This window comes from Dipodomys ordii, unplaced genomic scaffold (genome assembly GCF_000151885.1).
Source record: "Dipodomys ordii isolate 6190 unplaced genomic scaffold, Dord_2.0 Scaffold9, whole genome shotgun sequence".
In the NCBI taxonomy this organism is placed as follows: Eukaryota; Metazoa; Chordata; class Mammalia; order Rodentia; family Heteromyidae; genus Dipodomys; species Dipodomys ordii.
This window is the reverse complement of record NW_012267225.1, coordinates 16,388,901-16,416,459: the sequence shown is the minus strand read 5'-3', so window position 1 is coordinate 16,416,459 and position 27,559 is coordinate 16,388,901. Positions and strand designations below refer to the sequence as shown.

At 35.6% G+C, this 27,559-nt stretch overlaps 1 pseudogene; it reads left to right on the top strand.

The window, feature by feature from the left end:
- Positions 1-27,559, top strand: part of LOC105980399 — a 113,149-nt pseudogene that overhangs the window by 38,669 nt on the left and 46,921 nt on the right.

The following is a 27,559-nucleotide window of genomic DNA, read 5'->3' as shown; positions in this document are numbered from 1 at the left end:
AAAAAAAAAAGCATTTTCAAGGACTTTCCTGCCCAGGCTGGCTTTGAACCGTGAAATTCACATCTCAGCCTCCTGAGTAGCTAGGATTATAGGCATGAGCCAACAATGCCTGGCTTAATATATAATCTTTTTTCAGGAAAGCTGCACTGGTCTTTGAATTCATGACCTTATTCGACCTATGCCAGGACTCTGCTATTTCACCCACTCTCCCAGTCCTGTTTGCTTTTGTTTATTTTTCAGATAGGGTTTCTAATTATTTTCCCAGGGCTGGCTTCCATATTCCTACCTTTGCCTCCTACATAGCTTGGAATACCTGAGTGTACAGCCATCCCTATCTTGTTTATTGAGACAGGATCTCTTTGCCTTGGATGATCTCAAAACCCTAGTTACCTCTCTCTACCACCCACATAGCTCGGATTACAGGTGTTCATAATCATGCCCAACCCCCTTTTCTGTGTCTTATAATAACTTTTGAAATAAATTATGCTTTGTTTCAGGTTAGGATTAGGCTTGTGGAAACTTTAAGTGGAAGGAAAATAGTCACAGGGGAGGAGGTATCATTGAAAAAGCTGTGGTGGGTGGTGGGGGCTGGATCCTTTCTTCTCTTCTTTGCTTTCTGGATACCATGTAGTGAGTAGCTCTGATAATAGCAAAATCTTCCTGTGATGATGTTCTGCCTCATACCAGACTAAAAAAATCAGAGTCATGACATCATGAATGGCTGCTTCTGAACTATGAAAGAAAATAAATCCTTCTTACTTACAAGTTTATTTTCACAGGTTCTTTGTCATGGTAATGGGAAGCTAATTAACATAATTAGTAACATCATTCTAGTTCTCTTTATATTCCTAATTGCATGAAATACAGTTTCTTATTCTTTCACTTCCAACTTGTCTGTGTCTTTTGATCTAAAATGAATATATTATTGGCAGCATATTTTTTGGAGTTTTCTTTTAACTTTCATTGCCAGCCTATGATTTTTTAATTGAATTTTTAACTTACATGTAAAAGTAAATGCTTGTTAGGAGTGAAATAAATCATTTATATGGAAAGCCAGCACTAATCACAAGTGAGTTCCATCATTTTTGTACTATGCTTTATCTATATCTTTATCTTTTTGTTCATTTTCTTTTTGCTGCCTTCTTTGAGATTTAATTTTTTTCCTCACAGCACCATATGATGCTCTTTTTATTTATCTTTTGTACATTTGTATGCTATATTTTTTCATGGTTTTCTTTGGGATGACAAGTGACTTTGTTGGTTTATAAGAATGTAGTTTCAATTAATCCAAAACAGTTTCAATACAAAAACTCAAGTTTCAGCCTTCACAAAGCACATCTTTTCACACTATAGCACCTTTAGCATAGACCTATAATCATTATGGTATGCACTTTTAGGTCATTCAGGAAGAGGATTTATAGACCAAAACTGAGCCAATTTTAGTTTTAATATTTGCCTGTTCAGTTACCATCAGCAGAGTTCTATACTTTTTGTTTAGCTTCTGTGACTCTTTACTGTCATGTCTTCCCTTAAAATGTCCTTTGTAGATACTCTACTAATAGTAAACTCAGCTTACTCTACAGAAAGCCTATTTTCTTCACTGTTTCTGAATGGTGTTTTTAAGAGCTATGATACACTTGGTAGACTACTCTCAACATTCTAAATATCTTCTCTCACTGCCTTGTGGCTTCCTGGGTTTCTGGTAAAAAGTCATAGTCAATCTCAGTTCTGCACCCAAGGTATGCATACTTCTACTTGCTCTTTCAAGAACCTTTCTTCATCATTATCTTTTGGTAATTTTACAGCAATTGTTTTCCATCCTAGATTGGGAAATAGGGGTCATTATTTGTTCAATCAGCCTTTTACTTCTTTATCTTTCCCATCTTCTTCTGAGGATCTCCTCATAGAATTTTTTTTTTCTTTTTGTTTTCAATTCTGCTCTTTGAACTGGGTAACTTTAATCATTTTATTAAGTTCAGTCAACCTTCCTTCTTAAAATGGATACGAAATACTAATAGAAAAATATATTAAAATTTCTTGTTCCAGTTAAATTGTAGGAATATATTATTTTTTAAAAGTCTATCTTTTTATTAATATTTACAATTTGCTGAAATAGAATATTCTTGATTTTCTTTGATATTTTGATTTGTTATACTTTTGAGCATATGTAAAGGAGTTTGGATCTATATATAATTTGTCCATATTTTTGCTTCATCAAAAACAACTTAATACATTAATTGCTTCATTTACTTAAAGTGGGCTGCATTCTTTTTGTTTGTTTGTTTTGTTTTGTTTTGGTCAGTCATGGGGCTTGAACTCTGGGCTTGGGCACTGTCCCTACAATCTTCAGCTTAAGCCAAGCACTCTACCACTTGAGCCACAGCATCACTTCCAGTTTTCTAGTGGTTTATTGTAGATAAAAGTCTCATGGGGTTTCTTGCCCAGGCGAGCTTTGAACTGTGATCCTCAGATTTCAGCCTCCTGAGCTAGGATTATAGGCATGAGCCACTGGTGCCCAGCTAAAGGCTATATTCTCATTGTTGTGTCATTGTATGTCTCATATACTGTTAAAGAATAAAGACATTGTCAATGTTGTAAAATATTAAATATAGAAATCTAAAAGGAAAGGAAAAGGAAGAAAAGAAAAAAATTAAAAGGAAAACAAAAGATGAGTTTGCCAGTGATTTTGCCTAGCTTACTTAGATCCTTATGAAGTTAAAAGTATAGGGCCTACTCAGTTCTTTTCTGAGCATGATATTTTCTGTGTATGTATATGATTTTCTAAATATTCCTTTTGATGCCCTTATTTTACAAGTTTAACTCTCCTTATAATTTTGCATAAAAGGTAATTTTGTGTTTATGACTTACCTGAGCTATAATATTTTATCCTAAGCAGTTGCTGTGTATTGCTTTTCTATGCTTTTGTATCAAGTAAAGTCATCCTCTTAGATATTCTCATATTCTGAAAGAATTTAGAACAAAGAAAAGGCAAGTGTTTGCATTAGTAATAATCAATCAGGAAACTCACAGGCAGGCAAAGAACCAGACATATAATTTCTAGAAAATAAATACCACTCTCTCTCATAGTCAGGTACTCACATTGGGACCCAGGACCACTATATTCAAAACCACTTCCCAACCAAAGAAGAAAAATAATACCAAGTTAGTGTTACAAAAGCTTTTTATCATGTTGAAGTTGACTTTTTCTTGACTATGCATTCACTTTCTTTGTATAAACCTCTGACATTTTCCCAAATTCAGTCAAAGTTTATTCAGAACAATTTTGCTGAATTTCCTCATTTCATTTTTATTGTTTCAAGGACAAGCTTGAAGCTCCCTCCCCTGCCATTACCAATGAAATGACATTTCCTTCCTAGTTCCTGACTTAAGTGCAGACTTTAAATAAATAAATACATAAATAAACTATGGCTTTTAGGCATAGATTATAACTTTTAACTTTTTGCATGTAAAGAAAATGCAATAATTTCTATTTAGTTTAATTTTTTTCATTATTTGCCATTGTGTTGTGTAAAATGGTTTTGTGTGGGTATATTGATTAACATATATATTAATGATATAGATATAATACTTATACCTATTATATATATATATATATATATATATATATATGTTAGTAATAGGTAGCAGTTAGCTATGAAAACAGAATCTCTGATGAAAAGCATTGTAATTAAGTTGTCCAACTTATAGATAAGCTGTCTACTGGGCCACTATTTTTATCAAGTGTCACAAGATGGTTTGTTGTTTGTTTGTCTATTTTTAGAGTGTTTCATCCATATAAGGATTAATGGTAGGCATTTTTCCAGCTTAAGGTTTGTCAACAAATAGCTGTAAAACAAAAGATGATTAACTTTTTTAATCAGTAAGCCTAAGGGCTAGTTTTTTTGTTGTTGTTGTTTTATTTTGATTTTTTTTGTCAGTTGTTGGACTTGAACTTTGGGGCTACCAGTGCCTGGCTTCATTTGGTTTTTGTAAAAAAGAGTTTTCAATAAAAAAAAAAAATAGGACAATGACTGTAACCCAGGACTGGTCTTAAAGAGGGACTTAATTTTCCTGACCTATTCTCTCCTATAGATACTTTTCAGCCATCTTGGAATCCAGAAAAGATCAGATCACTTGCCAGGTATTAATGATTTATTCTAACAGTTCTTCATAGTCCTAAGACAATGTCTATCAGCCTATCTAGCTACTATTCTGAACCTTCTGGTGACTTGGGACTGCTTAAGCTATTCATAACTTCTTACATCCTGGCCCCAAAATTCCCTATGTAATCGAATGCCAAAATCTGTGCCCCTGAAGCCAACAGAAGATAGCTGAAGGTAATCTGAAATGCTGTGTTTCCATTGAATATTTATGTCAAGCAACCTTGTTATCTGCCATACTTCTTTTCTAATAAACAACCCTATCACTTTCCCTATGTTCAAGTCTTGCTTGAATTTGTCTCATGCCAGATGCAAGGACTGAGGTAAATTAACTGTGCTACATTTCTGGTAACTCTAGGTATTTCTTGATAATGAACTTATTTTTATTGCTGGTATCATTATTGTTCCCATGTATATTTTGATTCTGTTTCCACTTTATATGAAATCTGTGTATTGATATTTGAAGTGAGTTTGGTCTAGAGTACTTCATTTTACGGAATCTGAGGTATAGTGATGTTGTCCCTGTATCTTAGAAAGAAGTTAAATATGTTTCTTTTGCTTCTAAGCTGTGAAATCATTAAATAACCCTGAAATTATGTGACATATCCTAGTGTTTTTAAACACTGTGAAACTTAGTACTATAGGAGAAAACATAAATTTATTTTGAGCAAATAAAAATATTTTATTTTTGAGATTTAATTCTTTTCAGGCTATTGAAATAAAATGAGGCAGAATAACAGAAACACTCTCTTTAATATCTTACCATGACAGAAGGATTAATCTGGCTACTAAAGTAAAATTGAAGATAATTTCTAAACTCGATCTGAGCCCCACACATGAAAACTAATAAATGTTAGAATGATTTATAACACTGTTTCTGCCTGTACTTATTTTGTTGTGGTCTACAATACTAGGTGACCTTTTCTACATGAAAAGGTGGATAATGTAGATTAACATCCAACCCCCACCCCTCCCAGCCAGTGTTCATCAGGTGGGTAATCTAATCATTTGAATAAGAACTCATTTCTATTTAAAATGTGTGAACAAAATGTTAATCTTCTATTCATCTTCAATAAAGCTGTTAATTAACTCCTTCACACCTCTTCTGCCTTTTTTATCTAAACCTCATAGGATAGACAATCCTGAGGCAGTCTGCCAGCAAACAAGCAAATGTTTAGAAAATATATTGCTTGCCTCTCAACTTTGGGGAGACCCTGGCTGAAAATATGAATTTTGAAATTGAGAAAACTAATATTAACTAATGAATTGCTAATAATATTCAAATCAAAGAAAACAATTCTGAATTATTCATAAAATGACAATCAAAAAATTTGAAGAGAAAAATGGTTTAGAGTTCTTTAAAAGAAATAATATGGTATGGACTAGAACTAAATTGTTTCAACAATAGTGAAGTTTTAAATCACTTAATTACTTTGGCAAAGTGTCCTTCACACAAGGAAGGACAAATACAATGTAACCCAATGGAGTTGGGTATGCTCCCTAGGTGACCATCCCTGCAAAGTGATCTCTAATTACAGGGAAGGTTGTTAGAGCTTTCAAAAAGCACTTTAAAATTATTTCTCCAACACTCTAAGTGATCTGAAACAATGCAGCACCACTCCAAATTATGTGTAGGGAGGTAAATGCTGATATATAAAGGTTTGTTAAGATGCAGAAGTCACAGGAAGTGAAAACTGATGGGGCCACTTTAAAGGTAATTTTGGAAAACAGCTTCACTGTGAATGTGAAGTGATATGTCAGTGAGAAACTACAGGCATCCAAGGTCTTAATATGGTCCATGTTTCATGGGCTTTCTCTCCAGGAACCCAATCAAGTTCAGTCTGTCAGGAAGTCCTCCTACCTTTGCAAGAGGAATGGAAAGCAACCAGTGAAAATATTAAGATTTTCTCCATAACAGAGGCCTACACTCTAGAGGAAAACAAACTGAGTCCAAATGTTGATATTTTATCTTTGATTGAGAAAGGAAGGCCCTATACTGATGCCCTTTCCAGCCTTATTTTATCACTATGCATGAGAGGATCCCAATACCACAGGAACTCATAATTCAAGAAATGTTCTGGGAAGCCCCTAGGAAGGGACGAACATTAGAGCCTGTGGAGAAGCTGTTTTACTGGGAAAACATTGAGGAGAGTTTCAACATGAGGCCAAAATAAACACTGATATTTAGTTATACTATTATAGGCAGTTTCTTTCTTGAGACAAGGATAACTAGAACAAAGTGACAGAGAGACATTGGCTAATATACTAAACACTAAACTGGGTTCAGGAGATAAGATAGAACCAGGAATTACAGTTGAAAAAAGTCACTACAAAAGCAAGGGATTAAATCATCTCTTTAAGAATATATAGACTTGTATTCGATCATCCTCCCTTTTCTCTTAAATGACACATGAAACACCCTTCCCAAGGAGAATAATTAGGTCCTGGGACAAAAAGTATAGTAGGCTTTTTGTTGTTGTTTGTTCATTTTCTTGTTTTGTTTATTATGTGATTTCAGAATAATGCCTAAAAACTGATCATAAAGATCAGACTCTCATGTCACAAGACGAATTGTCTACCGGCTTGAGTGATTAAATCAAGACAGGTAATTGGAAAGTTGCTAAGTAACCTTCCATCCAGGTGAACTGATAACCTTCAGCTCAGTTACTGAATACGGATACCCTGGGATGATTACCACATGGGCAGCTCTATGCCCCACCAACAGGAAATATGTCAGAAAGTGCTATCAGCTTGTTCTTTTTCCTTTCTCCATGCTTTTTGTCACAGACTAAAAAAAAATTCTCTGGCTGCTACCACTGTGGCTTTTTATAGATAACTTCAAAATTCCTTAGATTGTTAGTCCAAGTTCCTGGGCATCTCAATGAGCTTGGAAAGTCGGGGAAATCTCTTTTCCAAACATCTTCCTGGTGACATAGTCACAGCATAAAAATAGCTTCTAGACACAGGCTCTATGAAGACAATACATAAGTATAAGGGTTATATTTTTGTAAGGGATATTTTTGTAAGGGTGACGACATAATTTATAATGATTGTGCTACTGGGGATTGAACCCAGGACCTCACACATGTAAGGCAGATAAGGGTTTAGTAGGAAAGCAGCCAGAGAATTGTGGTCTATGCAGCTTCCAGATAATAGGATAAACTGATAAACCAAAACCTGTCTGAAAATCAAATTAGGAACAAAGGCCTATAAAATAATGAAAAAATAGGAACAAAAGAATAAGGAAATGAGGACAAGAGAGTAAATGCTTGTCATAACAAACTTACAGGAAAAAGAAAGGAGACCCACCAATCAGAAAGCCATCTAATTCTAACTTTTTAACACAAAACTAGAATCTGTAATAACAAAGATAATTAAAAACAGCACAAGATGTTTGACAGACTACCCTGCCTTCTTCCCTGTGGAATATATATGTCATATCTATGGTTTTCTCTGCCATATTTCATTTCCACTAAATTTTTCTACAATCCTTACTTATGTTTTCATCTTTCCTGATTTCTTTCTTACCAGACACAAAGACAATGTGGTTTAACTGCCCTAAACATTCTGATGACATATTCAGCACATTGAAGAGGAAGCTAGGTATTAAAATGTGCCTTTTCTGACTTGGACTCATAAAATGGTTACATATTTTCATGTCTTCACTCAGATCATGTTTAGAAGGTTAATATTATCACTGGTTTATTTTTATATCCTCAGAATTTACATTAAATCAATAAAATTGAGGTAGATTCAGCAGATTAACATCCATATTTGAGTAGGTGCTATTCAAACAGGTTGAATGACCTCTTCTGAGAAAAAGGGAATTCTGGGAGTAGATTTCCTCTGGACTTGAAGTAAAAAAAAAAACCCTGCTTTTTTAGGAAGGATATTCATCCTGTTTGTCATGATATGGAATTTGGACTTCCAGCTTCTATAATTAGCTGAGCCTATTCCTTAAAGTAAATTTCTCCCCTCTCTCCTTGCCTATTCTCTTATACCTAAAGATCTGGAAAAGAATATTATTCTCAGAAATTCAATGAGGGAGTGAAGATGGGCTATGTGCAGAATACATGAGCTTAGAAGAAAAACTGTCACCATTTTCATATTTCCTAATGTGTGCTTCATCTATTTGCTCAGTAGTGACACTGCTGTGATCCATCCAGGCAGAGAGAGATTTTATGTCTCCACTGCTTTCCCCAAAATTTTGGTAAATTTGTTTTTCAACATTTAATCTCAATTTCTCTGAAATAAGTGACTAGTCCCATAGTTAGGCTTTCTGGACAAGGACTCTAGTACATTGTTGGACATTTTTCTCTGGAGAAGCCAGACTCATATAGAACACAATCCCTGGTAGAGAAAAACGCAAAACTAAGGACACCAGATAAATATCAATGCTTTGTTATTTTCTATGACATTGAAAATCTGCAACATCTCACTCAGGTACTTTGTCTCTATGGGTGGGGGGAACCTTGCCTTATTATCTTGCCAAGTTCTCTTACTGTTCTTTATCTGTACCTATACCAACAGTAAACACAGCCAGAATCTGAACTAGAGTAATACAAATGCAGATAATCAGTTCCATTTAGTTCAAATCCTACCATGTGATAACTTTTCTACTTAAAAGAAAAATTCTAAGGAACCTGTCTTTTGTGCTGCTGTTACAAACTGCCACAGATGATGTAATTTATAAAAATACTGAACTTTATGTCTCATAGTTCTAGAAGCTGGATGTCCACGATCAAGGAGTTAACAGGTGTTCTTCTGGTAGAGGAGTATAACTTCTCTGCTTTCAAGATGGTGCCATGATGCTTTCCTCACAGAAGGCAGGAGATCTCAGTTCTCTCTGAAACCTCTTTTATAAGATGATATTCCATTCACAAAGACTCTGGCCCAAAGGTCCTAGTTCTGAAGATTTAATTTCAATGTGAACTCAAAATATAGTAGTATCTAAAAGCCAACTCAGGGCCCAACCTAAGGACAAAATAGTCACTAGCACCAGATTCTGCTCTGTTTCAGATGCTTCCATTGTCAGGAAGAATATAGAAGGAACTATTATAAATATGTTAAAAGATCTGATGGAAAAGACAATAACAAATATGGTTATAGTTTTTTTAATACAACATTTATTTGGTTGTTGGAACTATTTGATTACTTTCCAGATCTCTGACAAGGTGGTATCTATATTTTTACTTGTTTTGAAGTGTTAGAGAATCAGCCTCAGAGCTTTGTACTTAATAAGCAAGAGCTCCTCTATGGAACAGTACCCCCAGCTCTACCTGTATCTGACCTGCCTTGGGAGAAATGAGAGCTTGCAACTACCTTCTCCATCATTATTATGCATGGTTACCCTTGCATGTCATTTAACAACCAAAATGGGGATAAAGGCTAGGTGTGTTGGTACATGATTGTAGCCCTAACTACACAGGAGGCAGAGATCAGGAACATTGTGGTATAAGGCAAGTCCAAAGGAAAAATAGCAATATCCCTTCTAAACAAGTAAGTTAAATGGGTACCAGTGGCTCACTCATGTAATCCTAGCTACTAAAGAGGCTAAGATCTGAAGATCTCAGTTTGAACCAAAGCCTGTGAGACTCTTAACTCCAACTAACAACCAAGAAAGCTAGAAGTAGAGCTGTAACTCAAGTGGTAGAGTGATACCCTTGGGCAAAGAAGCTCATGGATAGAACTCAAGCCCCAGCAATGGCATAGACACACAGACACACACACACACACACACACACACACAGCTAGAAAGGTAATAATGCCTGAAATTCCAGCTATATTAGAGATAAAGATACTTGGAGCATCATGACACAAGTCCACTTCAAGGCAAAAGCCAGACTGTTTCTGAAGCACAACTCACAAAAAAAGGCTGGAAGTGTGGCTCAAGTTGTACAGCACTTGTCTGGCGAGCACTGACTTCAAACTCTAGTAGTGCCCAGATGAACAGTTATGAAAATTACTTTAAAATTTATTAATTTAAATTTTAGTGTAAAGGTGATGTGCACAGGGGTTACAATTGTGTAAGTAAGATAATGAGTACATTTCTTTTTGAACAGTGTTACCCTCTCCCTCATTTTCTCCCTCTTGCACCCCACCTGCGCAAATGCCTTCCTCCACAAGGTGTAAAGTTGATTTCCAACATAGTATCTAGTGAGTATCACTGTTGAATTGGTTCACCTTTTGTTTCATCATTTCTGTGCTCCTCCTTCTGTGATCCTCAAAGAAACATAGATCCCTTATCTGCAATCACTAGTATATGTCTAGGACAAGCAGAAGAGGTCAACAGCTAGGTACTATGGCCATATAACTTGATGCTAACTAAGTGAAGTGAACCCCAAGGCAGGGACACAAAAGATTTATCTTTTTTGTTGTTCTTTTTAATGTACTTACAATGTATTATGTGATTTTTTTTGTTTCTTTGTATGTTCTTCCCCCATGGTACAACCCTTGTTGTCATTGTATTTGATTCTGGTGTCCTGCATCTTGTACGTTTTTCTAGTTTGGGGAGGGGAAGGGAAATAACAAAATGCTGAAATAAGGATATAGGATGACCCATTGTAACAATGAGAGGTACAAGACACTATGTTGAAAACAAACTTTACAAGTTTGGGGGGCAGGGAGGAGTTGGGGAGGTGGGGAGGAAAGGGATGGTAGGGGAAAAATAAAGGAGGGGTTAACAATGTTCGATGGGAAATGGACTCATTACTTTGCTCATGTAACTGTAACCTCTCTGTACAGTATCTTTACTATAAAATATATTTTTAAAAAGAAAAATAATACAAGATCTTGATTCAAAACAGGGTAAAAATTATATATAACCCAATATATATATATATAAAACACTATATATATGTATATATGTATGTATATACATATATATATATATAAAACAATGATAAGAGGGAATAAATCAAAGGGTGGGGGAAGAAATAACTGTGAACAGAAAACTCTCTTGTTTCTATTTCTTGGAGTTCATTTTTCATTAAACAAATGGTAACATACATATAGCTATTGAGCCATTATGATAATCTCCTAAGAATATCCTCCTATGTTTTCACTGTGTGATCTTTGTCTCCTTCCTGATTTTTCAGGAAATGGTTTTAACTCTTCATAATTAAGTATAATGTTGGCTGTAGGTTTTGGATTCCTAGATTTTTCAGAAGTTTTATCTTAATGGGGTATCAGATCTTTTCAAATGTTTTTTCTACGTCTATTGAGATAATTGTGTGGTTATTGTCCTTGTTCCTGTTGATGTCTTGTATTACATTAATTGACTTGTGTATACTGAACTAGCTTCACATTCCTGGAATGTATCTCATCTAATCATAGTGTACAATTGTTTTGATTAGTTGTTGAAGTTGGTTAGCCAAAATTTTATTGAGAAGTTTTGCATCAATGTTCATCAATGAGATGATTCTATAGTTCTCTTTCTTTAATGAGTCCCCATCTGGTTTGGGAATGAGGGTTATGCTTGCTTCATAGAATGAGTTTGGTAATGATCTTTCACTTTCAATTTTATTGAAGAGTTTGAGGAGTATTATAGTGAGTTCTCCTTTGAGGGCCTTATACAATTGGGCTGTGAATCCATCTGGTCCTGGGCTTTTTTTTTTTTTTTTTGGTTAGGAAGCATTTTATTGCAATTTCCATTTCATTACTTGTTATGGGTATATTTATTTGGTTTAAATCTTCTTGGTTTAATTTGGGTAAATCAGTATTTACTAGGAATTCTTCCATTTCTTCCAGATTCTCCAATTTGATAGCATGAAGGTTTACAATGTTTTCCTTTATAATATTTTGAATCTTGCTTGCTTCTCTGGTGATGTTCCCATTCTCATCTTTAATTTTATTTGGTTGTGTTTGCTTTATTTGGCCAGATTTGCTAAAGGTATGTCAATTTTGTTATTTTTTCAAAGAAACAGCTCTTTGTTTTGTTGATTCTTCCCATGATTTTTTTTGTCTTTTGTTCATTTATTTCCAATTTAATTTTACTGGTTTGCTTCCATCTACCAGTTTGAGGTTTGGTTTGTTCCTCTTTTCCAAGCAATTTAAGGTGCATCATTAAATTTTTTATTTGAGATTTCTCCAATTTGTTAATGTAGGCACTAAGAGCTATAAATTTTCCTCTGAGTACCACCTTTGTTGCGTCTCAGATAAGCTGATATTTTCTGTGTTTTTTTTTTTGTTAAATATAAACATTTGAATTTCTGCTCTGATCTTTTCAATGACACACTGGTGATTCAACAGTGTGTTGTTTAGTCACCATGGGATAGAAAATTTTCTATGGTGGTTTTGGTATTAACTTCGAATTTTATTCCTCTGTGGTCTGAGAGAATGTAGGGAATAATTTCAATATTTCTAAATTTGTACATATTTGCTTTGTTACCTAACATGTGATCTATTTTGGAGAATGTTCCATGTGCTGCTGAGAAGAATGTATATTTTGATGGTGCTGAGTAAAATATTCTGTAGATGTCTTTTAAATCTAGTTAGTCTATGAAATTATTTAGTTCAGAGGTTTCTCTTGACATTTTGCCGGGTGTTGAGTTCTTGCCCAGTTGATCTATCCAGAGGTGACAGTGGTATGTTACAATCACCGACAATCAGTGTATTTGGATATATGTGTGTTTGTAGGGTAAGTAGTGTTGAAGTTCAGTGCTCTGGCATTTGGTGTAGTCCCAGAAGGGCTAGATCCTAAGACTCTCCTTTTAGCCCAGCATGGAACCTGCCCTCAGCTTTTATGATCTGTCCAGTTTTTCATTTTTGTTCCCCCCACCCCCACTGAGATTTTCCAGACTTTTGGTTTTGTAATTCCAATGTGCCTGGCTATCTGTGGGTTGAGCTGCAATATGTCTGGAATGGTGAGCTTGTCTGTGTTTGGGGATTCCTCTCCCATAGCTGTCTTCCCCTGGGCAGTGCTGTCTACTCCTCAGTAGTTTTTCATTTTTGTTTTTGTCTTTTTCCACCAGAGAAGAGAGGTACAAGGACATCAGATTCCTTTACCTTTTTAAAAAAGGTCACCACTTCTCCGGCAAGTGTTACTGTCAGGGTGCTCTGGCAGGCTTTATACCACTTAAAAAATTGCATTCTTTTAGGTAAGGGGAGGGTTTCCTTCCAGATGCTGTTCTCTGGGAGGGAGAAAACATGTTTTTTGTGGGCTACTCATGCTTTCCCTTGGTGTTTTGGACTGTTTGCCATGTGGTGATTTGTCTCCACATCTGTCTGTGGCTGGCTGGGATATGGATTCCTATTCCTGGTCTTTAAGTTCCAGCTGGAGGTGAGTGGAAAGCCTGCCTGAACAATGGCTCTGTCACTGGGCTCCCACTGCCTTTGTTGCAGCTACCTAAGCCACTATAGCTGCTGCCATTAGCGGGTACTTTAATCTGTCTTCTTATGCACATTGCTTATAATTTTCTCCTTTGTTATAAATCTCTATATAATTATACCTTACTTGGTGTGACTCTCTAGACAGTTCTGTGGGAGAGTAAAACTCTGCTTCTTTGGAAGAGCTCGATTGGTCCCTTGTTCATTTTCTGACATCTTTCAGAACTTCTCTGGTTATGAAATTTATAACTTTTTTTCATTTTATGTATAATGCACTTTTTAAAAGTAAAGTTACTTTATCTACAGACTATACTATGACCATACGTGTTATGCTTTTTCCTCTCCTAATTTTTAAATTTTTGCCAGGAAATATGAAATTAACATCTCTAAGAAAAAATTAGTTCTGATTAAAAATAATGTATGTTTTAAGAGTACTATAGAAGATATAGCTACCTATGTCAATAATTACATGTTTTCACATTAACATGGATAATTTTATCAATACATTTTAAATAGTAGAAGAAATATTTATTTTTGGCTCACTTTATTTTCAATGTTAAGAAGATATTTTTTGTTTTTGTGAGCGCTGAAACTGAGTTTTGAATTCAGAGCCTATGCTCTCACTTAGGTTTTTTGCTGAAGATTATGCTATAACAATTAAGCTATACTGTTTCTTGTTGCTTTTTGCTGGATTTTTGGAGGTAAGAGTCTCACAGACTTTTCTGCCTGGCTGGATTAGAAACTTGATCTTCAGATTTCAACCTCCTGAGATTGAGACACCAGTGCTGGGCTTTTACACATATTCATGTAAAAAATTCAAGATTGTTTTGAGAATTTTATAGAATTTCTTACAATTTTATATTACATACATCACTAAGATGCTTAGTGAAGATCAGTATGTATAATAAAAGCATGTTGCAAATATGCATTTTTATTATTGACTAATAGCTTGTATTTACCCAAGAGTTATAAAAGTGGTAGAATTAGTTCCCATACTGTCCCTACACATTTCTGTTTTAATTGAAGCTTGCAATTTGTGAGAGAACATCAGCCCACTTGTTACAAGTAAAATCCACATCTTGCTCAAATTTCATTCCTTTTCACTTAACATCCTTTTGCAGTGCCAGGATCTCATTGCAGAAAAGAATTTTATTTAATTAAAATTGGATTTTAATAAAATTTAAGTTCTTAATTTTTTTTCTTTCAGGGAGCTTTTTTCTATTGTAGCTTACTTTCAAATTTAACTACATGTGCAAAGAACTTGATAGCTATTTCTTAAAAATATACAAATGGTCAACACATGCACAAAAAGGCTATTTTTTTATACTTTGAAGGGACAAAGAGTGTCTTCCAGGCTTTAGTCTGGCTCCGCAAGACAACCACAGGCTGAATGCAAAATTAAATTAATCTAGAAGCTTTTGTCATAATTTTTGTCGTTTATATTCATGCATCAAAATAATGTGAGTTTTAAAGGACAATCAATGACTAGCCAAAAAATCTTTTCTGTCAAAGTAGATGACTGACATAAGCATCTGCTATCATATAAGGGTCTATTTTGCTTAAGCCACATCCTGCTTTAAGAATTGCTATTCTAACAAAGGAGCGGGTACATTTCCTATCAAGCATTGATCAATGCTTGATAGGAAATGTGCTCATTACCTTACTCATGTGGGTGTAACCCCTCTGTATAGTATCTTTACAATAAAAATATATATTAAAAAATTAAAAAAACAAAAAGAAAAAGAAAAAAAAGAAAAAGAATTGCTTTTCTAGGGTGTGGAGATGTGTAGCTCAAATGACAGAGCTTTAGCTGAGCAAGAATTGTGGGGTTTGGATTTTGTGTGTATCTGTGTGTGTGTGTGTGTGTGTGTGAGAGAGAGAGAGAGAGAGAGAGAGAGAGAGAGAGAGAAACAGAGTGAGAGAGAGACAGAGAGAGAGAGAGAGAACTCAGCCAGGTATGCTGTTTTGTTTGATTGCTCAGATAAGTGTAACCTTTTTCAAACTAGCCAATCATGTAAGAATGTGAACCTAAATTCTGACCAATCAGAAAAAAGGTCAATAACATCTTAGCTTTAAAACTCCCAGGAGGAGTCCTGGGAGCCTCTCCTTAAGAAGAGTTACATCCTGCCTCCCCTTTTGTGACAGCCTCCAGGTCAGGTCAAGCTACACCTGAGCTCCCTTGCTGCTGACAATGGACTTAAAATTGAAGGTTAATAAGCAATACAGGAAACAGGCCCAAGCAAGAAGTACAATAACTAGGTAAACTTGTGCTTGGGCCAAAGCATGAAATTTGATGCTTAAGTGCTCTCTTGGTTATTGGGTGTTCTGCCAAGTTTCTGTTAAATTGAATTTCTGTCAAGTATGTGACTGAGGTTTTTTAGGAGACATAAAGAGAATGCAGTCTTGAGTCCTGATTTGTGGTTTCATTCTGCTGCTAGGGATGAACAAAATGTTGGAGACAAGGGAAATAATCTTAGGTTGTATAAGAAACCTGCACTAGCCCCTTCTCCCAGTTTCCTGGTGTGCTTGGGGCTTGCCAAATGGGAAGGGGAGACACAACATGGCTGCAACCATGAATTCCAGTGCTGGCCTCCCTGTTCCACTGCCCGACTTGGGTAAGTAACTCCCGCCTGGCTTACATCTGTATGTAGTCAGAGGAAACAAGCGAATTGAGTTTTAATAGGTCATGGGCCTATGGGCCTTTTTTACAACCTGGAAGCCCTCTGATTTTGAGAATTCCTCCTCTCTTGAGCACATGGAATTGTGTGGAATGAGCAAGGTATGCAACAACTGAAGAAGAAAATGAAGATATAGATTGAATTAAATTTGAAAGTTGTTTCTATGAGATTCAGGTTTAGCTCCTCCAAAGATGTATGATAAACTTATCTACTTGTTCATAAAAGAATATGAAATGGTAGTAAAAACCATCCATTCAAAACAATAATGGGAAAACAAAACCACAAACAAAAATTATGTAACCACAGTTGAGAAACTGATGATTGATGACAAGAAATATTACTTATCTGGGAGAAACCCAGATTTGTGTGACTCTACCATTGACCATTACTCTCGAGTCCATGGGCTCTGGTCTACTACAAACAGCTGAAGAGAGTTTTATTGGAAGATCTCAACAGTATACATGGCATCTTTTTACGTCACATTAGGCTGAATCCTCACAAACCCCAGCAAATCCCCATCGTTTCTACGGTCTTATTTGGCACATCCGCAAGAACATACATGCTGCGGGAGAAGCCTCAGACATTGCCATTGCCTGGAAAGGAAATGAGAAGATGAGTGGAGAGCATCGTGAACTCAAGGGCTTACTGGGACTTTCAGAAGAGGAAACAGAACTTGATAACCAGACAGAGTTCAACACTGCCCACAACAAGCAGTTTTCAACCTTCACCATTGAGAAGGGAAATCTGAACATTCAGAGACCAAAGAGGAAGAGGAGGAACTCACGAGTGACGTTCAGTGACAATGATGAAATCATCAACCCAGAGGCTGTGGATAACTCAGTTGGTCACTACCCGAACATGGTGCAAATGGCAGTGGTCTCAGTAAAGAAGAAGTGGGAGGAAGTCCATGGCTCCCTGGGCCTGGGAGAGTCAGGCAGCGGATGCAGACAGAACTTAGCCTTCAGCAGAGGACTTTATGGGGGCTTGCCCCCCCCCACACACACAGGGAAGCAGTCTCTCAGCAACACGGCATCCATGGGGTGGTGCTAATCAGCGGCTTGCCCATGCCATACCCAAACCTTGCCCCAGATGTGGACTTGACTCCTATGTGCTGTCGGTAGTGAACATGAACCCCACACTAAACCCTGCTGTCTATAATCCTGAAGCTGTAAACGAACCCAAGGTATGCCCGTCTAGAAGCCTACTCCTTCCTTACTGATTTGATATTTCTGGTCCTGGGGAAGTGGGGGATGAGGTGGGAATAGGGTGGAAGGGTGACAGAACTAATGAACTAGGTATTAAAATTTCCATGTGTGAAGTATCATCTTTGAGAATGTCTCCTGGGGTCCTAAACCACGTAATACTGAGCGTGTGGGTGGGGCTGGACTAGTCCACACACACCTGTCCTGAGAATACTTTAGTGTAGCCAGAGGTTTAGTGGGTATTTTCAAGTAGACTGCCCTGGCTCTTTCTACCCCTCCTCTCCTTCTCCCTAGGGTGATTGTTGTGTGGAGTCATATGCCTTCAACTGGAATCCAGACCTGGGGTGGTAACTTGGCCTCGAAAATCCCACATAGCAAAGGAGTTGCCATGGATCTCAAGTTGACCAGTTAAGCTAAGGTTTAAACTCAAAGTGTTTCTTGTCTTGGTGGTTTTGAGGTTCGATAGTTAGACTTTTCTCTTTTGTCCTTTCTGTTGGAATAAGAACATTTTGATTTCCCTTCGTCTGTGACCAGTGTCCTGACACAGGTTTAGGCTTTTTAACCTACAGCATTGTTTGACCTTTACCTGTTTTTCTTGTCCAATCTAAAGCACTCCACTTGCCTAATTTAAAACTGTAATTTCAGAGTACTGTCCTCTACTCTCTAAGGCATTATTTTGCTTTTTGAGTGTGCTATGGAGCAGTTTTTAAAGGCTGTGATGGGTTAGGGCAGATCAAATTTAAAAAGAAGATTTTACTTGGTAAGGAATTAGTTTCTCTTAAGAAGACATTTTAGCTGTTGGTTTGGAGGCTTTTGCCTCCTAAGATGAACCACATCCAGGCCTATATATGACCAAGACAGCTCTATGAGTGTCAGGATGATTTTAACTCATTATACAAGGAACAGGGCCACACCCTGACCCTACTAAGCTGACTCTAAAAAAATCTTAATAATCCTAGTATTTCCCTGCTCCTTGGTTAAACATCACCCAGTCTATTAATTCTTTTAATATTTCCATTAAGGTGACCATCCTTGTCTCCAAGCCCTGGATGGACCCTCAAGTTGACATGGGATTGGGGGGTCTCAAGCTCAGAAGCCAATCCTTTGGGTATGCTTAAAATTCAAATCATAAATTCTCCCACCCCTATGAGAAAGGGGAGTCTCAATACTCCCTCAAATGCTCCCAATTGACACATCTGGGAAACTTGTTTGAATATAGTGAGAGCCAAAGCAGGCATTTGGTGTTATCAAAAAGGACCACTGTTGGGGAATTTTACGGGCCAACCAGAGTGAAATTTGTGTTTTGTTTTAATTGGCCATCACTTTCACCCTGGCATTTTGTTGATCTGACCAGTCTCAAACAAACACTTTATAGGAGATAAGGAGAGACTTTGTCCTTGGTGAGTCATTCAGTCCTCAAATTTACACAGATGGTGTTTGGGTCCCCTGAGAAGAAGGAGTTCTGAACGAGTTTAAAGCTGGATATCAGATAGCAACAGGATTTAGGTGATCCAATTGCTAGCTTGAGGGAACAGTGTTATGGAATATAGAAGTATGGCTATAGTTACCTCATTAGTGATTATGTTTGGAGTAATGACTGTGTTGTTTGCTATATTTCTTACATAAGACATCTTATTCAGACACTTATTGAAACTGCCCTCATCAAACACTGGTTTCTTATTAAAATAATATACTACTATTAGATACTAATGAACAGGAAAGTCAATGCTGATTTTGAAGATCTGAAGAAAGAATGTAAAATAAAAGACGTAAGAATTGTAGGAATTCAAACATTTTCTATCAAAGTTGCTGCTGGACATAAGTATCACCATTCTAAGTTTAGCTGCCATCTTAAAAGAAGCTATTTTAGTTAAACCATATAGTGTTGTCAGAACTGTTTCTCTAGGGTATGGAGGCATGCCTCAGGTGATAATGCTCTGAGTAAGAATTGTTTACCTTTGTTGCTGTTGTTTTTAATGTACTTATAATGTACTATGTGACTTTTTTGTTTCTTTTGTATGTTCTTCCCCCATGGTATAACCCCTGTTTTCACTGTAGTTGATTCTGGTGCCCTATATTATGTATATACATTTTTCTAATTTGGGGAGGTGAAGGGAAATAACAAAATGCTGAAACAAGGATACAGGTTGACCCTTTGTAACAATGAGATGTACAAGACACTATGTTGAAAATGAACTTTACAACTTGAGGTGGGGATGGGGGGGAGGGGAGGAAGGATTTGGGGAGGTGGGGAGGGAAGGGATGATAGAGGAAAAACGAAGGGGGAACAAAGTGCCATAGGAAATGTACTCATTACCTTACTCATGTAACTGTAACTTCTCTGTACAGTATCTTTACAATAAAAATATATATTAAAATTATTTACAATAAAAAGTATATAAAAATAAAGTTTTTTTTTTAAAAAAGAATTGTCTGATAATTTGGCCAGCTTAACCTGCTTTGGGTTGATAATTCAGATAAATTTTTAACTTTCTTCAAATTTTCCAGTTGCACAAGATTGTGAAGCTAAATTCTGACCAATCAGAACAAAGGACAGCAATGTTTTTGTTTTTTGTTTTGTTTTGTTTTCCCCCATCTTGGGGCTTGAACTCAGAGCCTGGGCACTGTCCCTGAGCTTCTTTTGCTCAAGGCCAGCACTCTACCACTTGAGCTACAGTGCCATTTCTGGCTTTTTCTATTTATATGGTAATAAGGAATCAAGCCCAGTGCTTCATGCATGCTAAGCAAGCACTCTACCAACTAAGCCACATTCCCAGCCCCCACCAATGTCTTAAGAATAAAACTCAGTGGACTGCACATCCATTGCTTACTTGGTTTCTTGTGGGTGCCGTGTCCTTCTTCAAAATATGCTTTACTTTGCTGAGCTCCTTTTGAGTTCATGTCCTTATTCCTAGTTGACACCCCAATGTCCTGAGACATTTCCAGCATACCCACTCTTGTCCCATATCACTAGATTATTTTAAAAAGTTAAAATGAAACAATATACAAAATACTACCAATGTTGTAAATTAAGGCAAAACACAAATTTTACGGAAGTAATATAACATTTAATATGGATCAGCTTATATGGAAAATGATTTGCTAGCACTCAATAAGTTATAGGAGTGTTATAATTTCACTTTAACTATAAAACCACAAAGACTAAAATAGACTGAATTAGATAAAGGAAATAGCACAAGCCCACATAACAGCATTTAGCAACAAAAAGAAGGAACAGAAGAAGACCATGAGAACATTTACATATTTAGTGAGTACTCTTACAAGGAACACTCTGAGGAAAGGAATGCTGGGTAGGAAGTATGTGAGCATAGGGGAAAAACCACTTTTATGCGTAGAGTCTTTAAAGTGATACAAATGCTCTAGAACCAGACAGACATGGTGACTGGACAGCATTGTGAATGTGCTGATTATTGGTGGATATTGTTGTTGTGCTAGTACTGGAGATTGAACTCAGGGCCTCAGATTTCACTTGGAGTTTTTTTGTTTGTTTGTTTGTGTTTTGGTTTTGTGTTTTGGTTTTTTGTTTTCCCAAGGCTGACACTCTACTCTTAAGCTACTTCTGGCTTTTTGCTGATTGACTAGAGATAAGAGTCTCAGAACCTAGCATCCTATGTAGCTAAGATTACAGATATGGGCTACCAACACCAAATTGAATTTTGTTTTCTAAAAGTAATTTTTTTAATGAGTAAAAGAAATCAATGTAGAATTCTAAACAGTATACTTATACTAGTACCAGTGATATTAGAAACAGAGTAATAAACCAATCTGATTAATAATTAGAAATTCATTGTTTGCCTAAGCAGCTTTTGAGAGTTTAAAGCATGTTGATTTGGTGGTCCTCTCCACGGATAGACAGCTGCTGACACTTGTGAATGACAGCATGATTTGAGTTAAAAAAGTACCAACATTGGTGCTTCTTTTGAAATTGGGTTTTCTGTAATAATGTTTTGCTATATATTTTAAACTCATATGAATTGGTGTGTGGTGAATAAGAACAATGTTCTTAAACTTAAATAAGATATAAACAACAACAATAGTATAACTATTTTACTTAATGAAAATAATATTATTTTAAATGCTATATCTGAACGAATGAATGTATAACTCATATACTTTTAAAACTGCAATTAAAATCATCTAATGAGGTGTAATTCTTGAATCTGTCTTAAGGTAGATAAAAATCATATACATAAATAAGAACTTAATCTGAGCCCATGTTGGGCCTTTTTTTTCTTACAAAAAGATTTTACTAAAATAAAGATAAACTCTTAGTGCTATTTTACAAATTCAGGTAGTATCTTCTTAATTCTTTTCTACTTTTTAAAATTGTTATTGATGATGATATACAGAGCTGATATGCAGAGGGATTACAGTTACACAAGTCAAGTAATAAGTACATTTCTTTCAAGCAGTGTCACCCTTCCCTTGCTTTCTTCCATTTTTTCCCTCCCGACCTCCCCTCCCCCCACCAAGTTGTTTGGCAACATTAACAGAGAAGGAAAACTGTAGCAGATTACTTGATCAGAACATCAAGTGATTTGTGTTCCTTACTTTTTGAAATGTAAATGTTAACTTGATACTGTAGAAAGTGTGATCAGAATGAAAAAAGAAATTATACCTGCTTCTCAGGACATCATGATTACTTGAGTGGCTGCTATAATCAGGGTCTCCAATGTGAAGAATATAAGCCAGGCACTGGTGGCTCACTACTATAACTAGGTACTCAGGAAGGTGAGATTTGAGGGCTGTGGTTTGAAAGTTCAGGCAAGGAAATCTGAGTCCAAGTATGACTCAAGTGGTAGAGTGCCAGCCTTGAGCACAAAAGCTAAGGTATAGTGCCCAGGCTGAGTTAGAGCCCCAGTACTAACACAAAGTGAAGAATCTACAATGAGTAGCCAGACACAGGGGAAGGAATACACCACATCATAAAGATGATAGATATCTAAATAAAGAAAGTTTCATGGTACTGAAATTGTTTCATCGATAAGATACTGATCTTCTGGGCTGATGATGTTTCTCTTCTCACCTCTATTGTCCATAATTTTTTCAGTTCCTTTCCTATCTATAAAATCCCACAACTGCCCTCGTGATTTTTCTTTGCTTTACTCAATTATTTAAAATGGATTTAATGTTTTCTCAATTCTAAACTTGTCCTTTAACTTTTCTCTTAAAAGGTATTTGCATTGTATTTATATACAACTTTTCTAAATGGCAACCCCTTTTACCACTACTTAAAGATAAAAATAAAGTTTAAAAAAAGTTATTTGCTTAGAATAGCATTCACTGCTTTCCGGCATGATTTAGATTTTTGTCTTTTGACACTACCACTGTTCTTGGTGTGTGTGTGTGTGTGTGTGTGTGTGTGTGTGTGTGTGTGTGTTATTTTTGATTTTTGTGCTTGAACTGAGGATCTGGCCATTACTCCTGAATTTATTTTTGCTCAAGGCTAGTTAGTGTTTTATCACTTGAACCACAATTCCATTTCCACCTTTCTTCTCTTTCTTTCGTCTTTTTTGTGTGATTAATTACAGGTAAGAGTCCTATGGACTTTCCTGTCCAGTCTTGCTTTGAACCAACAATCCCCAGATCTCAATCTACTGAGTAGTTAGGATTACAGGTCTGAGTCACCAGCACCCAATGTGTGTGTGGCAGTAATGCTACTGAATAGCTTGTGAACAGGGAGAGAAATACTAAATTCTACCAAGAGAAGCTTATTGAATAAAAGTAGAGAGATAAAGTAAGAAATTAGCCTTTATCAAGCAACAACTTGAAACATAAGGACTGACTGAAAACTTGGGACCATTCTTATTGTGCTCCTAAAAGCACAGATAGGCAAGTGTGTCATCCAAACTTGTAAAGGCATTTGCAAATTATATGTGATTGGATGATAGCTGAATCCAAGATGGAGGGATTGGAATAGCAGTTAGATTCAATTCCTAGAGGGCTCAGGTAACAATGGGGACAAATGTCACAAACTATAAGTCCATCAAAACCACTCTGTATATCAACTCCACAATAACAATAAATAAAATTTAAAACACCACCTATGGGGGAGAGGGGTCCTAGGCCCCATCTCTTAAAGTCTTCACCATTTTTCAATAGTGCCACAGGCTAGGGAGCAAGCCTTTAGCACACATATGAGCCTTTACAGGACATCTAAGATCCAAACTCTAGTACTGTGATATGCTACATGCCAGGCTGTGTGTCACAGCACTGATCATTATGGTTGAGTTCATTGGGGGTGATCCTTTTAGGGCTGTATATAGGCATAGATAGAGAAAAAGGATGCAATGAAATACACTGTGAACAATCTTGACAGTGGAGACTAGAGACAGAAAACCATATGGATGATGCATTTATGGCAGTTTCATTTCTGTGGCTATGTCATTCAGCATGCACCACACAAACATTTTCCCTTTCAATAGCTATCATTTAACTTCTAGATTATTTGGCATTCTGGAGAGCTTGCTACAATTAGAAGCCATCCATGGATGTTTGATCAGGCTAGAAACTGTTTTAAAATTTTCAGTAAAGTTAAGAACTTTTAAAGTTTAGTACCTTGTATCAGGGCAGTAGATATAGTCAAAAAAGGTCTGTACCTAGAAAAAAATCAAAGCAGAAAACAAGTTGGGGAAGACCTGTTTAATTTCTGTTTGTGGCTACAGCTCTGCACTGCTGAGCAAGGTGAACTTGGCTTTCTAAATTAACAGTATGTGGGGACTGCTATAATTGCTGTTACTGTGTATGGAGCAGGTGAGGCTGGTGAGTAGGAAATGGACAGAAAGAAATGACCATATACACCATAAGCCAATGGAAATGAGTGTAGCTACTCAGGTCCTGTAATAAATCAGTAGAAACAGTTTCCTCTGACCAATTAGGCACTATACTTCTCACAGCTCGCCTGGGAACTGTCTTCATGTTTCAGATCTCAGTCTTCCTTTCGATCCTCCCTATGCCAATATGTCTGTGGAATAATTCTGTATATAGTTTTATTCTTACTTAGTGTTTTCACTGTCATCCACTTAGCAATAAGCCATTCTTATGGCCTGACTAGCTTTGCCACGCTTGAGTTCTAGCTTTGTGTGAGAACTCTTCCTAAGGCAAGTTCTCCCAGTGCAGGAGGGAGCATTCATTTCTCTGTGTGTCCATATAAAAGGGGACTAGAAAGTTGATTCTCATGGTCTGTTAAGCAATCTAACAATCTTGATTATAACTCATTGCTGTCTTTAATTTTTCTTCACCTATGCTTTACTAGAAAAGGATATGTTTTACTTTGGAGGGAAAACCCGTCAACAAATCTCCAGGACTATGATGGAGCTGTTGGGCACATTAAAACTGCTATTAGCCTCAATTTATAATTAAAATCTTGAGTGCATTTGCTAAAACCATTTTGAAATAATTTATACAAAAAATTAAAATGAATTTTGATAGCATTGTACATGAATGGCTCTTTTAAATATATTTTCAGAAACTTTTAAACAAATCTAATATACATATAGGAAAATACAAGTTATAGTTGTAGAGTTTGATGAATTTTAAAAAAATGAAATCATCCTCTTTGGCTAATAACCAGAGAAAAACAAATATTAGACACACTCCTCTGCTGTCTAACCCTCAAAAAATAGCCACTATGAGACTTCTAACATTTTATATGGTTTTTCATGTCTTCATAATTTATGTAAGTACATTAGATATATGTTCTTTTGTGTTTGACTTGTATTGTAAGATTATCTAATATCCTTTTTGCTCTAATATTCCACTTTCTGAATGTGAGAAGTTGTTTTTGATCTAAGAAAATATGTTTTTGACCTAATTTGTTTATTCTTCTTTTGATGTATTATCATTCAAGTTTAATATACTGTGAAGACTATTTCTGTGATCAATTACATACCTGCTTTTATTAATTTGTGCAATCATATCTTGGTACACATATCTACTTATCCATTGATCTTTCTGTATACTCTCTTTCTTTGTGAAATACAATGTTGCCTAGTAGAGTTGAACTCAATAAACCAGTCTACACTGGTTATCCCAATTTATACTTCAATCAGTGTACATCATAAATCCATTGTTCCATACTTAATGTTTTTTGCATTCCTAATCTTAATAATTATGCTTGGTATAAAATATTAAACACTATTGCTTTAATTTCAGTTTCCCTAATGACTATATAGTTTAGCATGTTTAAGAACCTTTTTAATTGAAAAATTTGTTATATTATTAGGTAGAATCTATTGCTTCAATTATGTATACACAAGGGAATAGATAAACTGTGATATTTTTATGTTCAAGGAACACAAAAGTATTTCATACATTAATAATAATAATTTCTTATTCATCATCTATACTCAGAATTGTAAAACTTTGTATTTCTGGTTTTTAGTCAACGTGAGATTCTTCATTTCCAAAGATGAGAGAACTATTTACTAGAGATAGTTGATTCTGATAGTTATATAAAATTTTATATCTTTTTAAAGTTTACTTTGACATACATACTTCTACTTACTTTTTTTCCCCATAGGTCTTTACTTACTCAATTTTACTTCCTATTTTCACTTACATTTTTGTCCATAAGTCTTTATTCTACCATCTTCACTCTGTCTACCATACAGATGGAATTATAGGCATATATCAGCTTGTTTTTGAGATGGAGTCAATTAACTATTTTGTCTAGACTGACCTTAAATTATAATCCTTCTGTCTCTGCACCTTGATTAGCTGAGGTTAACCACCATTTCCAATCTGAAGTGAAATTTATCATATGAAATTTAATGGTAGACATTTTATATTTAGTGTCAGAGGAAACATTTGATAATTTGACACGTATAGCTCCAATCTAATACATAAAATCTGCTATTTAGAATTAAGAAACAATCATGAGAATGAAGTTATATTCAACTAACATTAAAAAAATTCTAATCTTACTGGCATAGAAGGACCTGAATTATTTTCAAACTTAGGAAAAGTTTTATTTTTCAAAGTTTATAAATTCACCAAAACAGATCTAGATTTATAGTTAATATCAATCAAATTTTTGTCTCAGCAATAGACAAAAGTAGTAGAAGCAGAAGTTTTAGAGAAGATTCTTCTAAGCCTTTCACAACCATGACAGAGGCTGGTCACTTGTGTGGTCGAAAACTTAATTATAGTGTTTTCTCCTAGAGACCTTATGATCTCTGCATTCTTTTAGGTTTCACTGACATTTCTTTATTACTCATGGCAAACTGCTACCTGTCACTCCAGAAGATACTTGACCTGGACTGTCCTGTGTGGATGACATCTTCCATCACAGCTGAGTGATATTAAGGGTATTTTTGACACAGTCTAAATTAACAGTAGATTATTAAAAAATTAAATCAATGCTATTAAATCAAGGTCATATATTGGCATTTTATGAATAGTAAATACAGAAATATGTTTGATGTTTCACAACCATTCATAGTATGTATAGCACTCAGAATAATGTAACACTAACTTATAAATGATCTTATCAATTCTAACTATTTATAGAAAACAGCATTTCATAAATATCAAATTATATAGGTTGTTACATTTTGGGGATTTCCTCTTTAAAAATTTTTGATAATTAGCACCTGAACTAGTTTATTAAATAAAAACTTAAACCAAAGAGAATAGAATCACTATGCTTAGAAAACAAAGACCATGGCCACACATAGGTTTTTCTTCCCATTTTTCTGATGAATAGTGCAATAGGAGAGGTTATGAATAAAATGGCCTTAATTGAAGTTTAAACAATCTTCTTTTATTGACTACTCATATGTGAATAATAATAAATGTATTGTAGATATTTTAACAATTTTCTATGCACTTCTACTCAAAAAAATAGTTAAACTCAGAGTTGAAGGAATTTTTTTGACATCACTCAGTTTGTTAGCTGTTTACATTTACATAGAATACCATCAATCTACTCCATACTTGCTTCAACTCAAAATTAATATTTTGGTAGGTCTGAGATTCTGCATTTGTTTTTATAAAAATTATTATATAGTTATTCACGAGTGCTTGGAGCTTTCTTTCTTTCTCTTTCTTTCTTTTCTTTCTTTCTCTCTCTTTCTTTCTCTCGCTCTCCCTTCCTTCCTTCCTTCCTTCCTTCCTTCCTTCCTTCCTTCCTTTCTTTCTTTCTTTCTTTCTTTCTTTCTTTCTTTCTTTC